General features: G+C 41.2%; 1 protein-coding gene across 1 annotated transcript in view; it reads right to left on the reverse strand.

Moving 5' to 3' along the window:
- Nucleotides 1-15549, reverse strand: part of galnt16 (UDP-N-acetyl-alpha-D-galactosamine:polypeptide N-acetylgalactosaminyltransferase 16) — a 127688-nt gene that overhangs the window by 31425 nt on the left and 80714 nt on the right. The window lies entirely within an intron of this gene.

A 15549-nucleotide genomic window follows, 5' to 3' on the forward strand; every position in this document is an offset into this window, starting at 1 on the left:
TGTAGATTTCTCTGCGTGTAACCTGCTTCTTTGGTTGAGTAAACTCTTAACTGGGTTACACCTGAGGACTTCACAGTCTGCTGCACTCTGTTCACATCTATGCATCCAGGAGCAATGGATAGAAAATGGCGTGAGAATCCACAAAGATAAATGCGGTGCAGGCAACTAACTTCTTCTGGTCCAGGAGCTATAAAAAAAAACAAAAAACGGTGGTGGTGGTGGTGGGGGCTCATTTGGAAGATGACAATCCTGAAAGACAGAAGCCTGATGGCTGTGTTTATTTCTGTTATATTCTGTGCCATCAGATGCTTATTACTTTGTTTCAACTGTCATCAAAGTAAATGGGGCGCCTCGGTTGGCACCCCAACATTTCGACTGAGCTCCTGTCCTATACATTTGAACAATCTGGTCGAGAACAGGCCATTCAGCCCAACAATGCTCACCAGTTCTATCCACTCATTTCTCTCAATTATAAAAAAAAAATCTTGCGATGAGACGAGACTTTTTTCCTGCTACGAGACGTGATCTTTTGAAGAGAGACAGGGAGACACTTTCACGTCTCTCTGTGACTGTGAGACGGTCAGGTCACATCACGTCATACTTAAAACCTTTGGAAGCAAGTCACGTGATACACATGCAGAGCAGGTTAGAGATAATGGAAGTAGGAAAATTGTAAAGTCCCAAAAAAATAAGAGTAAAGATCGCATTAGTGCAAATAAACGGAAAATATTACTCAGTGAAATAACGGAACAGCAAAAAGAGATCGAATAATGTTTGAGGATGTCTGGGGGAGTAGAGAGACAAGGCAGTGAGACAAAAGGACAGCTGCTGCACAGGCTTTTAAATGTTCGAAGTGCCGCACAAGATGCAGATCACGTGGCACGGCAGTAGCAGCAACCCAACAGCTGATCGAGCAAAGAGGAGGTAAAAATAACAACTGTTAATTGATTCCCATTGTATCACTGTTAAAGAGGGGTTTTGGAGGAGTGCACACATCTCCCTGGGGTGTGTTCAGCCCCCCTATTCACAAGGGCGCATAGCGCTGTCGGGGGGGGGGGGCTATTAAGTGAGAGAAGCGAGCAACATCAAGTCAACAAACATCAAGTCAAGTTTTAAAAGTCCCTGAAGTCCTACTGTCTACCACACTACTTGGTAGCTTATTCCAAGTGTCTATTGTTCTTTGTGTAAAGAAAAACTTCCTAATGTTTGTGCGAAATTTGTAGCCCTGGAATCAGCCTCATTGCTCTTCTGGACCTTTTCTAGTGCTGCTATGTCCTTTTTGTAGCCTGAAGACCAAAACAGCACCCAGTACTCCAGATGAGGCCTCACCAGTGTGTTATAAAGTTTGAACAGAACCTCCTGTGACTTGTACTCCACACATCAAGGCGCTATATAACCTGACATTCTGTTAGTCTTCTTAATGGCTTCTGAATACTGTCGGGAAGTCGATAGCTTAGAGTCCACTATGACTTCTAAATCCTTCTCATAAGATGGACTCTTGATTTTCAGACCGCCCATTGTGTATTCAAATTGAACATTTTTACTTCCTATGTGTAATACTTTACATTTATTGACATTAAACGTCATTTGCCACAAATCTGCCCAAGCCTGTATACTATCCAAGTCCTTCTGTAATAATTTAACACATTCCAGATTATCTGCCAGTCCATCTATCTTGGTATCATCTGCAAACTTAACCATCTTGTTACTTATAATCCTATCCAAATCATTTACAGTGGAACCTCGGTTCATGAACATCTCGGTACACGTACAAATCGGTTTACGACCAAAAAGTTCACCAATCTTTTGCCTCGGTTCACGACCACACACTCGGTATACAAACAAGCCAGGTTCCCTTTCGGTTTGCTAAGTCTGTTCCAGTGCAGCGAGCAAGAGCGAGACAGCGAGAGAGTGCGACACACACACACACAGGCAGCGTGAGAGAGAGTGCTGGATGCATAGCATAGGTAGGAAGGCAGTTAAAGAATGCACTGGGCTTGATTTTGTTTTCACTTCTGTTTACAGCGATCGGTTCGTAGCGTGCATTGTTGCAATGTAACTTTTCTTGGTGGTTTATTAAATTACGGATTTTTTCAAATGTTCATTTTTTTCCCTGTGCTTAAAACTCATTAAAAAAAAAAGTGTTTTTAGCCAGCGGTTGGTAGCGCTATAGCGTGAACTATTGCTCTGTTGGGTTTTCTCAGTGTTATTCAATGTTTTTACATTTAGTTTACTATTATGCTGTGCATTCTATGGTTTAATTAACTATATTTGTGCTTAAAAACTTTAAAAAAATATATTTACATACAGTTTGTATGGTCTGGAACGGATTAATTGTATTTACATACAATCCTATGGGGGAAATTGGAACGAATTATATAACTGTATATATATTAAAAATAGCAACGGCCCTAGCACTGCCCCCTGCTGGACACCACTCTTGACATCAGCCAATTCTGATAAGGTTCCTCGCACCATCACTCTCTGCTTCCTATATGTTATATATATATATATATATATATCTATATTGTGAGGGATGGCCGGTCGAATATTCCGGTCCACACCTCCAGGCTGCTAGATGGAGTCCTCCCAGCAGCATGGAAGGTCCCCAAATTCCAGCAGGGCATTATGGACGGCGTAGTTTTTATAAACAACCCTGCTGGATACAATGGGGGCCATCAGGAGCCGCTGTAGGGAGGCTTACAGAGTGCTACGTGCCCTATAACCTGGAAGTGCGTCATAGTCACATGACCGGAAGGAACGAAGTGCTTCCGGGTTGAAGAAAAGGACTTTTAATCTGATCCGGAAGTGATAAGGAATCATAGACTGTAGGATTGGAACCACTTCCGGGTTAGGGAATATAAAAGGACTGTGGGAAAGCCCAGACGCTGAGCTGAGCTGGGCAGAAGGGTGGCAACGCGTCTGGGAGTGAGGAGGATTAGTGTATTGATTATTGATTATAGTGTATTGTATGTGTAGTGTGGAGTGGAGGGTGCTTTGTGCACAGTATTATTATAAAATAAATAATAATTATAGTTTTACCTGGTGTTTGGAGTGGTATCTGAGGGTTCAAGGGAGCTCTAGCACCCCCTACTGCTACAATCTATACATATTAATAAAAGGCAAAGCCCTCACTGACTGACTGACTGACTGACTCATCACTAATTCTCGAACTTCCCGTGTAGGTGGAAGGCTGAAATTTGGCTGCCTCATTCCTTACAGCTTACTTACAAAAGTTAGGCAGGTTTCATTTCGAAATTCTATGCGTAATGGTCATAACTGGAACATGTTTTTTGTCCATATACTCTAATGGAGGAGGCGGAGTCACGTATCGCGTCATCACGCCTCCTACGTAATCACGTGAACTAAAAACAAGGAAGAGATTTACAGCACGAGTCAAACGTGGGAACGAAGGTAAATGACGTTAATTTTTGAGTGTCTTTTAATACTGTGTAAGCATACATATTAACACATGTGCAATTAAACTTGTGCATTTACGGGGTGATTTCTCAGGCTTAAAAGCTCGCCTTTTACTAAAAAGGTAAATGCAAAACTATTTTCAATCATTCTATGATCTGCTTCTCACAACTGAAGGCACCGTGGCTGATGGTAAATGACGTTAATTTTTGAGTGTCTTTTAATACTGTGTAAGCATACATATTAACACGTGCAAATAAACGTGTGCATTTACGGGGTGATTTCTCAGGCTTAAAAGCTCGCCTTTTATCAAACGCAGGAACAAAGGTAAATGACGTTGTTCACTGTCTTTTAATACTGTGTAACCATACATATTAACACATGTGCAATTAAACGTGTGCATTTACGGGGTGATTTCTCAGGCTTAAAAGCTCGCCTTTAACTAAAAAGGTAAATGCAAAACTATTTTCAATCATTCTATGATCTGCTTCTCACAACTGAAGGCACCGTGGCTGATGTTACGTCACTTGCTGTCCAACCATAAGCGTTACTTGGTAGGTAACCAGCCACTCACTTCACTCCCTTACGGGAATCGAACCTCTGAGGTTTTCTTTTGTTCTTAATTAAAATTTAAAAGCAATACTTCACCGCTGCTAAGCCCCTCTAGCGCTGACGTCCGAGGTTCGATTACCGTAAGCAGGTGCGGTGAGTGTTTAATTACATTCACGGCATTCGTAGTCTGATTCACAATCTGATTGTATGGGTGGTTACCTACCAGGTAACGCTTATAGTTGGCCACCAAGTCAGGTCGAAGTGATCACTCGAGTAAAGGCAGCTTCACAAAAAAAACAGATCCTTAACAAACTGTTATTAGTATATTTTCCCTCAATTTAAAAAGGTTTTATTTTCTTCTTAATAAAAATTTAAAAGCGGTACTTCGCCGGTGCGAAGCGCGTGGATTTGACCGACTGACACATACAGACATATTCATGAGTGCAGGTACTTCGGAAAGAAACCACCGTGTAAACCTAAAGTTTAAATTAAGTTCATAGACCTACAAAAGGTTGCCATTCATTTGAGGCAAGATTGCTTTTCTTCTGTACAACTATACGTTGCATTCTCAAGAGTGTGCTTGCACGGCTTCAGATATAGATATATATATGTATGTATGTCTATATATAAATATGTAAGCTTATAAGTACTGCCTTACTTCTCTTTAAGAAAGGAAGATGTAATGATACTTGATTTAAACTATTCCATGTCTTCCTGGGTTTGCTTAGCTTATTGTTAATATCTTTACACCTTTTTTTAAGACTTATTGACTGAAACGGGCTTTCACAAAAAAAGTTAGGGCTTTGCTACAGGATACACCCTCCACAAGTTAAGCAAGTAAAAATAAAATATATATTTCTGTTTTATTTAAACCTTTTAAGTTCGTATGCATAGCCCCATTTGGCTGTTTAATTTTTTTTTTCTTTCTTCAGTAATATTTAATCTCCTTAAAGAAAAAGAACATATCCATTTTACTTTTTTTGTATCTTTTTAGTAATATTTTAGTGTAAAAGGATAACCAGTATTTAAACCTTTTATGTTACTTTATACATTTATTTTACACAATGTTGAAAAATTAATAAGAAAGCTACATATTTTGGCAGCTGCTGCTTTAATTTTCAATGAAATGAAAAAAGCTCTCCAAGAGAAAACGTCAATGAAGAAGAAACAGTTTGCACTATCTAAAAATGAGAAACCCTCATTTATAAAACTTTGCTGCAGATGACTTAACTGAAAATAAATGAATAGTTCCTATGTGTATAATACATATTTATCTATTTGACTTATGCCTTTATTCCAGCAACTTACAACATCTGAGGTACAATTTGTTACATTACTTTTGTTTTTTGCAGCACAGGCAGGTGAAGTGACTTCCTCAGGGTCACACAGTGGTGTCAGTACCAGGATTTGAACTGACAAGCTCCGGGTTTGCTGAAATATTACTGAAGAAAGAAAAAAAATGAAAACGGGCAAATAGGGCTATGCATACAGATGTCCATCCGTCCATTATCCAACCCGCTATATCCTAAATACAGGAGCCAATAAGTAGATATGTATATATACAGTATATATATATATATATATATATATATATATATATATATATATATATATGTGAATGTATGTATGTATATATGTATGTCTATATTTATATATATATATATGTAGATATGTATATGTATATATATATGTATATGTGGATGTGTATATGTATATATACTTATGTATATGTAGATATGTGTATATGTAGATATGTATATATATGTATATATGTTTATGTATATATATAGTTACCACACTACTTCTCCGCTGCGAAGCGCGGGTATTTTGCTATATATATATATATATATATATATATATATATATATATATATGACAGCAACACTCATAACAATGACAACACAATTACATATATATATATATATGTAGATATGTATATATATACGTGTCAATCTATCTATGTATGTATGTCTAGATATATATATATGTGTATACAGTATATATCTAGATGTGTATATATGTAAATATTTATATATATATATGTGTCTGTGTGTGTATATATATATATATATGTATATATGTATATATATATATATGTGTGTATGTATATGTGTGTGTTTATGTATGCGTTTATATATATGTTGATATGTGTATATATATATATATGTGTATATATATGTGGATGTGTATATGTATATATATATATAGATATGTGTATGTATATATATGTTTATATATGTGTGTGTGTATATTATATATATATAAAAGACAGCAACACTCATAACAATGACAACACAATTACATTGACAATCATGTTACGTTATTTTTAAAATGTTTCCTTTTTTTTTTCATAACCTCTTTAACACACTACTTCTCCGCTGCGAAGCGTGGGTATTTTGCTAGTATATATATATATATATTAACCCTAGCCTGAATGAATCTATTAATTTTTTACATTTAAAATTTCTCATTTAAAGATTTACCAATGTTGTTTCTTGTCCTAGTGTGTACAGTATATAAATATAGGGAACTCCAGTCTCTGTATTACATCTCGCCTGAAGAAGGGGCCTGAGTTGCCTCGAAAGCTTGCATATTGTAATCTTTTTAGTTAGCCAATAAAAGGTGTCATTTTGCTTGGCTTTTCTCTAACTTTTAATATACAATTTCAAACTCCTTCATAAATTAACATCTCTCTTCTTGATCCTTTAATGCATCGTTTGAAAACAGCAGTTCCATGTCAGCCCACCGTTCAGCCTGAGGGTCACAAATGAATTCTTAACCCACACAGGGTTAAACTCCCTCCCTTCTATAACTGCGTGGTCTCTCTCCATTCATTTGAGACCACACATTTTCCGACCATCAGGTTGGCACTGTGGTAAAATCCTGGCGCTATATGTAGAAAACTGGCTGGCCAAATGTCTGGATTTTATTAAAAACTATTAACTGTAGTGAGGCTTTAAGGTCACATAGCTGACCACCCTCAATAAAAGCTAACATGGAGCATGTCTCCTGTTCCACCAGCCAAGGCTTTAATAGCATAACATTGTCAGTGCGGTTTATTACCTTCCATTACAGCTTCCGAGAGGTTGAGATGAGTAATCGCTTTAGGCAGACAGCCTGGCAGCACTGCTCAGTTATTCGCCTTTCCAAGACTTGTTCTTCTGTATTTAATTGCTAAAGCATGCCAAGCAGTTTAAGTATCTCGGGGTCTTGTCCCTGAATGAGGGAAGAGGGGAGCGGGAGTTTGATAGGTGGGTCTGAACAATGTTTGCATACCAGTCAGTCATGGTGAAAAAAGAGAGCTGAGCAGAAAAGCAAAGCTCTCGATTTACTAGTCAATATACATCACCTAAGGCCACAAGCAGAGGGTAGTAACTGAGAGAACAGGATCATGGAGATCCAGAGAGCAGAGATGAGCTTCCTTTGCAGGGCGTCTGAGCTCAGCCTTAGTTATAGGGTGAGGAGCTCCAAGTAGAGCAGTTGAGGTGGTGCAGGCGTCTGATTATGATGTGTTCTGGACGCCTCACTGCAGAGCTGTACAGTCGTGGCCAAAAGTTTTGACTCAAGTGTTGATTTTCACAAAGTTTGCTTCTTTAGTGTTTTTAGATCTTTTTGTCAGATGTTTCTTGGCTCCAGCAGACCACTGTGACCCTGTGTTCGGATTCAGCGGGTTGGAAAATGGATGGATGGATGGTCCTTCTTTCTTTATCAAGACCTCTGCAATTCACCCTGGCATGCTGTCTGTCAATCAACTTCTGAGCCAAATCCTGACTGATGGCAGCCCATTCTTGCAGAATCAGTGCTTGGAGTTTGTCAGAATTGGTTGGTTTTTGTTTGTCCACCCGCCTCTTGAGGATTGACCACAAGTTCTCAATGGGAGTTTTCTGGCCATGGACCCCAAATTTCGATGTTTTGTTCCCCAAGCCACTTAGTTCTCACTTTTGCTCCATCATGTTGGTCACCAAACTGTTCTTGGCTGGTTGGGAGAAGTTGCTCTCGGAGGATGTTTTGGTGCCATTCTTTATTCAAAGCTGTGTTCTTAGACCACATTGTGAATGAGCCAACTGCCTTGGCTAAGAAGCAACCCCACATATGAATGGTCTCAGGATGCCTTATTGTTGGCATGACACAGGACTGATGCTAGCATCGCCCACCTTTTATTTTTTTCCAGATGCCCCAAACAATTGGAAAGGGGATTCATCAGAGAAAATGACTTGACCCCAGCAGTTCTCAGCAGTCCAATCCCTGTACCTTTTGCAGAATATCAGTCTGTCCCTGATGTTTCAAATGGCTTCTTTGCTGCCTTTCTTGATGTCCACCAGGCCATCCTCCAAAAGTCTTTGCCTCACTCACCTCTGCCTGCCGGCATTCCTGAGTAAGCTCTGTAATGGTGGTGCCCCGATCCGGAGCTATGAATCAACTTTAGGAGACGGTCAATCCTGGCACTTGCTGGATTTTCTTGGACGCCCTGAAGCCTTTTTCACAACAGCAGTGGTTTTTTGGGATTAAGTTCATTTCATGGCAAAGAGGGACTCTGCAATCTTCATAACATTCTGGAGTAGATGCAAATTGCCATCATAAAAACTGAGGCAGCAAACTTTGTGAAAATTAATATTTGAGTCATTCTCAAAACTTTTGGCCACGACTGTATTGTGTACGTCCAATTGGGAGAGGTCCTTCGGGCAGACCTGCAGCATACTGGAGAGATTACATACCCTAAGTCAGGCTTTGAAAGCCTTGGTATCCCCCTGGAGGAGTTGGATGGGAAAAGGGGAGTCTAGGCCTTTTTCTTCAGACTGCCACCTCTGGACCCGGATAATTGGCAGAAAATTGATGGATGGAATTTTATTGTCAGTTCCAAAAAACTTGCTGGTTTTGCTCACCCCCACTCTCAGTCAGGACTGCGCATTCTACTGAGAGCCAATCGTCTATGTGGCTTGCCCCTCCTGACTCATCTTAAGTAAGCAGTCCCACCCCAGAATCAGAGGAGGGCGCTGTTGCTAATGGTATTGACTCCTTCTGTTCCCGTAGACAGGAGAAGACTCCCAGTGAGGGCAACTAACTGCTCCCCTTACGGTCGGAGAAGCATGAAGGTGACATCTCATTCTGAACCCCCGCTCGAAAGAGACGGAGCCCCAAACCAGAGCTGACCAGTTACGATTCCCTGCAGTGGGCACTTTATGCTCTGTTATTGCACCATTGTGCCCTTTTTATTTAAAACTTTAAAGTCATTAAACGGGGTGACCCTGTTGGTGCCCCATTTCACCAATCCAGATGTCATACCTCACATGAGTACAGAAACTACATGAAAATTGCAGGAAAACACAGAATGAGTAAAGTCAAGAAAACATCTACACAGGAAAACATCTACGTGGGAAAACAGCAGGCTCTCTGTATTGGTCTCCTGCATTTTATGCCATACACATTTAAGAACTTCTGTTTGAGTTTATCAATAAATTAAAGAGTGTGTGATGAACGGCCGGCAGGTCAACCTGGCTGGGACGCTCCTGGAATGGAAGGATGGGGGAAGGCAGCTACTTGCCGACATTGCCTCGCCCAAAACGATAGATGGCAGCTTCCATGGAGTGTAGCGGTGCCCCGGATTGCCGCAGGGCATCCTGAGACTTGGAGTTCGGTTTCTCAGCCCTGTTTGGTGCTGCCATGGGGAGCGGTCGAAGGACCTGGGGACTCATCCTTTCCTTAAAGCCCGGAAATACGAGGTAGTCACAAGTACTTCTGGGCTGAAGAAAATGTCAGTTCTTCATTAGACCCAGAAGTGCCAGCCAGTCACGGGGTCGGAAGGACAGGAGCACTTCTGGGTCAGGGACTAAATAAAGGACTGTTGGAGATCCAGCAAGCGAGCCAGAGTCGGGAGGAGTAGGACAGGGAGGTGTGGAGGAGAGAATTGTAGGGATATATTGTTGATTTACTTGCATTTATTGGTGACTGTGGTGCTGAAGGAGAACTATTTAAAGAAGAAAAATTTTAAATATCTTCTTAGTGCTTTTACCCTATGTCTGCGCGTCTGTCTGTTGGGTTTAACAGGGCAACAGCGACCCCTAGCGTTCTTACAAGTGTCAACATGGTACAAGTTGATCAGCACATGCAAGTAGGAATTTGTGACAATAAGAAATAGTGACAATAGGAGTAGTATTTAGTTTCTTAGATACCTTTGTCTAGCAGGTAGGAATCTCGATGCCTAAAAAGGTACTGAAAATAAAGTGAGAGCCTTGCCGAAATATCTCCTTAATTACTGGCATTGCTAAAAGCAAATTCAATAAACAATGAATGGACACATTAACATCAATCCACTTTTCATCCTCCTTATGCTTGAAGAAGACCACTTCAGACTGGATGCAATGCTATTCTAATGCAAGCAAAAAACGACAATTCTGGCAAAAGACAGAGCGGAATGGAGGATCAAAAAAGCGAGGGACAGACGTGAAAAATGTAAAGAATTGTATGTCGCATGTGAAACAGAGACACAAGTAAAAGTCGAGAGTAGTACGCAGATCAAACCTTGGCACAAAATGTTTGAGAGTCTGTCTACAGTGATGTCTTGGACGACGACACACAAGCGTTGCCAGTTTAAATGTTGTTGTGTCGATGATGTCACACGGCTCGACTTCTGAGACCACACCTCCTAGCAACCAACAATCACGTCACGGTAACAAGGCCACAAAAAGTCGGTACCCATTAGGAAATAAGATAAGGTGTCACAGTATTTTCAAAAATCTACAAAAGTGGAAAACGAATGTGAAAGAAAAAAAAAAACAAGCAAAAAATGAACAAACCCCTGAGAAAAACATACTAAGCCCAGGAAAAATGAATAAAGCTCAGGCTAATCACCTTATATATAAATGTCTACGCGTGGAAGTGTGTGTGTCTGTCCGGCCCGGAAGTGAGAGTTGGAGTTGGGGTAAGGGCTCCACCTCCGAGGAAACACAAGTGAGGCGAGCACATCGGCAAAACGAAACCTCCGAGGAGAGAGACGCCCAGAGTAGTTCCTTTCAATCACCCGACATCTCTACATTTCAATTTTTTTTTTCTTACGATTTCAATAGTTTTTAGGACCCCGGGCTTTTTACAGCAAGTAACATATAAAGCTAAGAAAATATTGCCTTGTCAAAGTTAGAAAACAGATGTCTAATCCTTATGAAATGGTTTGAAGTGTAGATTAAATGTTGACGGTTAATCAAACACCTGCTAACGCCGAGCCCAAGTCATTCAGCGTGACTTCAGCAGAAGATGTGCAGGGCCTTCTGACCTCCCAGACTCCACTCAGCAATTCATGGTCTTGGTGTTTAAGGGGGTCCAACTCGTTAATCCGTAGCACAAATCTTGCAGAACACCAGGACAGGCGTGGGTCTGTGAGTTCTCAAAGCAGCTGAAAACAATTTGTTTGATCTTGATGGGAATTTTTTGGCAAAGTCTGCACATGACTGCCCCAGTTACAGCATCCGATTTTCCACTTCTTGTTATCAATGGGGGAAAAAAAAATATTTCAAGCCATCCTTGCCAAATGGGGTCCAGATTGATTGACTATGCTGTACGTCATATAAATATCTGAAAAATAACATAAACCACATGGTGTATGACTATACTTTTTATTTATTCAAGGACAGCTTCCTTCAACAGCTGTTGCTAAATGGCAGAGAAAAAGAGCTCTCAGGACTAGGGATGAGCGGAGAGTTGATATTCAGCCAGCGATCAGACTGGGGGGCCCAACCTACAATGGCAGAGGTGGAACTGGCCATACATCAGTGTGTCCCAAGTAGGACGGGCCCCTGCCTGTAATTGAGCACAGTGAACCTTTCAGCATTTGTTGTTTCAACCTGATGATGCTAAATTGATTTGTTGTGAGCAATCACCAGTGTGTCTGTCAACATACCCTATGTCACAATTGCGCTCCATTCAGATTACAGAGAAGGCAGGAAGTCCTTTTCGAGATATTCACTGTAAATGTGAAGGACCTGAAAATGCCATCCTCTTATTTTCCTTCATCTACCTTCTCCATTAGTGGGCTACAAGCAGGTGCACTGGAGGCAGGAAAGGAACCAGCATGCGACAAGATGCCAGCTCCTATAGTTTAACACCTTCTTCTTCATCCATTCCTCTATACCACTACAGCATCGGGACGTGGACCAACATAAGCTCTTTTCGGGTGGGATTAGTTTTACAGCAGGGAGTGGGGTGAAGTAATTATTAGTGGAAGACCTCTGTAAATTTAGTCTTGTCCAGTTACGGACTGTGCACTTCCATCACAGTAAAGGTTAAACTTTACCTTTACCTTCTACTAGGAGTCTGTCCACCAGAACTAGTCCCTTACAAATGTACCAATCATTTGGGCGTAAACTACAGAAGTTTTCCAGTGTTACTTTGCCTAGTGCTTGAAGAGGAAAAAAAAAGAACTGGCGGTACCCCTTGTTGGGTAGGCCAAAGGGGATCGGGATCCACCATGGAGGTCAAAAGATGTGTTGACATACACAATTTATATCAAAACACTCGGCGATGGGGTTCACCTTGGAGATGCAAATGGACATATTGATGTTATAAAGAAAGAGCTGGTAATGTTGTCGGAAACCTGTGGTACACACCAGAACACACACACATATATATAAATATATATATATATATATATATATATATATATATATATACACATGTAATATATATATTACTGGACCACTTCCACATTAACTAGCTAATCCTGGCTGAACAGGGCTTTTGAGACAGAAATGATCACAATGTGCGGATCTCCGAAAAAGACGGATAATATCTGAACAGCTTTGAGACACTTTGGTAGATCTCAAAAACATTCATGTTATCCAAAGCTGCCTTTCAGCACACATTTCAGGATTCACAAAATCAATCTTAAAGTAACTACTTGTGAAAATGTTCCATCTATGAAGTAGGACTTGCTGTTGTCACACAAGTGTGAAGGTAAACAGTTGAAGGGCCTAAATAATAGTAATTCTACGCCAGACCAGGCGGTGGTGGAGTGAGCTAACTGTCTCTCTCAGTCTCTTGCAGACCATCCATGGGAAATCCCACATGTTTCCAGTGCCATTGATGACATCACTTCTGGTCCCAAAGACGTCACTTCTGGGTCCAGGGTGCCACTAATCAGGTCAATTTCCGGCCCAGATGCTGTCACTTTCGGTTCCGGTGCCAATGATGACGCCACTTCTGGTCACGAGCACATCACTTCCGGTTCCGGCCCTCGATGACATAATTTCCCATACTGATCTTTAAAACTGCCATCTTGTCTCCATACAAGTCAGTTCTGTTTTGGACTCTGATGAATATCTCTGTTCAATTTCATTCAACTTTGCAGCCAGGAAACAATATATTGGTGGCTGCCCTAAATCTTTATGATGTCTATGACTTGTTTTCGTGACACTGTCTTGGTGTGCGGAAGCTCTCTGCCCCTGAACCTGGCATGGACTGAGACACAAAGATACTAACCACTGTCGACGGTAACTTGAACTTAATCAAGAACAGTATTAGAGAAGAGTTAAGACACACCACCGCGCAAAACCAACACAAGAAGCTGATCATGCAGTCCACCCAGGTCCTTCACTTAATTAACGGCAATGTTATCCCAGTTTCGTGTATAGACCCTTTTTAAGAACCATTAAATATGCAACTGGGACATGAGACCTGTTTTCCACCCCTGTATGGCTTTCTAAAAGCTTTGTCAAATGCTCACCTTCTTTCTCACCCACGACCATGGCACGTGTAACTGGGGGGCCCCCACAAGTTTTCAGAGTGCTCCATGCACACTCAGCACGTGTTTAACTTATCACTAGTTCAGTTACATTGTGCCCAAACAGGACCCATGGTGCCATGTCTGAGAAATTGTAGGGGCTCTAACTATGATCTTCAATCAAGTCTGTCTTTGAGGATCTGTGGGCCATGGTGTAAATGAGTATCTTGAATATTAGCAGACCTGAGTGAGCAAGAAGGAGCACAGGGCCTCACAAGTGTCTCCATATACAAAGGTGCAGACCTACCGACTACTCTGCAGGCAAGCATCAAGGATTTGAAGTTAATACATTCAGCTACAGGAAGTCAGTGTAGTGACCTGAAAAGAGGAGTGACTTATGCCCATCTCAGCTGCCACATTCTGAATGATCTGCAGTGGCCTGGTGACACAGGCCGGTAGTCCAGACGTGACAAGCCTAAAGCTTGGTCCAGCAGATGTGTTGCATACTCTGCCAGATGTGCTCAGTTCTTGCGGATGTTGCATAGTTTGAATGTGATTTAAATTCATGACACTGCAAACTGATTTTGCACCTTGTGAAACCAGATCAGGAGAACATGCTTTCCTATCAAAGGGTGCTTTAGATGTTTCCACACAATTTTTTTATTGAATCACCAGACGGACTTTTAATACAACTCAGATCCACACTGTTCTCCACAAATCTTGTACAGGTTCCATCGGCAAAACTTTGCTCCAAATTCTTTCCCCTTGGGGAATTTGTGACCTTGCCTGTACTTTAAGAAGTCAGGTGCCCCAGGAGGTACTTTTTGGACTTGGCACAGATATGCAGTGTTTGCTACTAATTGTGGGTTCACCTGGGGAATTAATTTAGTGACCACACCAGCATTTTACTCTACCTTAGCAGAGCCAGGTAACTCTGCTATTAATTTTACATTTTCAAAATCTCCATGTATTTCCTCGACCTTCATTCTTAAATGATGTACCATTGTAAAAAATGGTAAAAACAAAATGTTTCCTTGTCACGTAAAAACCTTGTGAAATGGTCATCATCTTTTCTCTTACAAGAAATGCTCGCTGGGTATTCAAACAGATCTGCTTTGGTCAGAACTTCTCTAGTCTGGTGGCATCTGTGAGTGGCTGAGCATTACCAGGGTACACCAACAGATGGCAGCAAAGAGAAGGTCAGGCTAGCCATTTCAAGACAGCAAAAAGTCGTCAGCCTTGGCATAAAGTGCAGTGCCCACTGGTTCACTCCATTTTGACTAAACCATAGAAATCTGAAGTGAAGGTGAACTTCATTCACATTCATTTACACTCAGATAACAAGTACTGGTGTTGGACAGAAAAGCACTGCCCTCTGTTCTTGATGTTGGCCCAAGACTTTCCGTCCAAAGTCAGTTCAGCTCAAGTTTCATATACTGCATACGCTTAGCATCTCTTAGAATGCACTTTCTGGATCTAATAAGATGGCATCAATCACAGTTGAGTGACACTGGTACTAGTCAAGAGCCATCTCAGTGCTGCACTTGGTTACTAAAAGGAGGCCATAACTCACACCATTAGCAATCTTAAAACCTTACACCAATTATCAACCACAAAGCGAGACTTGTGTGCACTCAAGAAAGCAAACTGTCCACTCCTTCCTCTATGCCCCAGTAGATCAGTGCTCTCTGTTCTATAGTAGGACACCAAATTGTCTAAGGTTTGAATGAATTAAAGCCTGGAATGACCCTTCTATTCTAAAGGGTAACCTAACCCAGGCCCATAAGAGAGGAAAGACTTCCGTAACGAAGTTGGATGTGGCTTCCATCGAGTCCAGCATTCCTGAAGGACAGGAGAGGAGCAAGAGAGGC

This window comes from Erpetoichthys calabaricus, chromosome 16 (assembly GCF_900747795.2).
Source record: "Erpetoichthys calabaricus chromosome 16, fErpCal1.3, whole genome shotgun sequence".
In the NCBI taxonomy this organism is placed as follows: domain Eukaryota; kingdom Metazoa; phylum Chordata; class Cladistia; order Polypteriformes; family Polypteridae; genus Erpetoichthys; species Erpetoichthys calabaricus.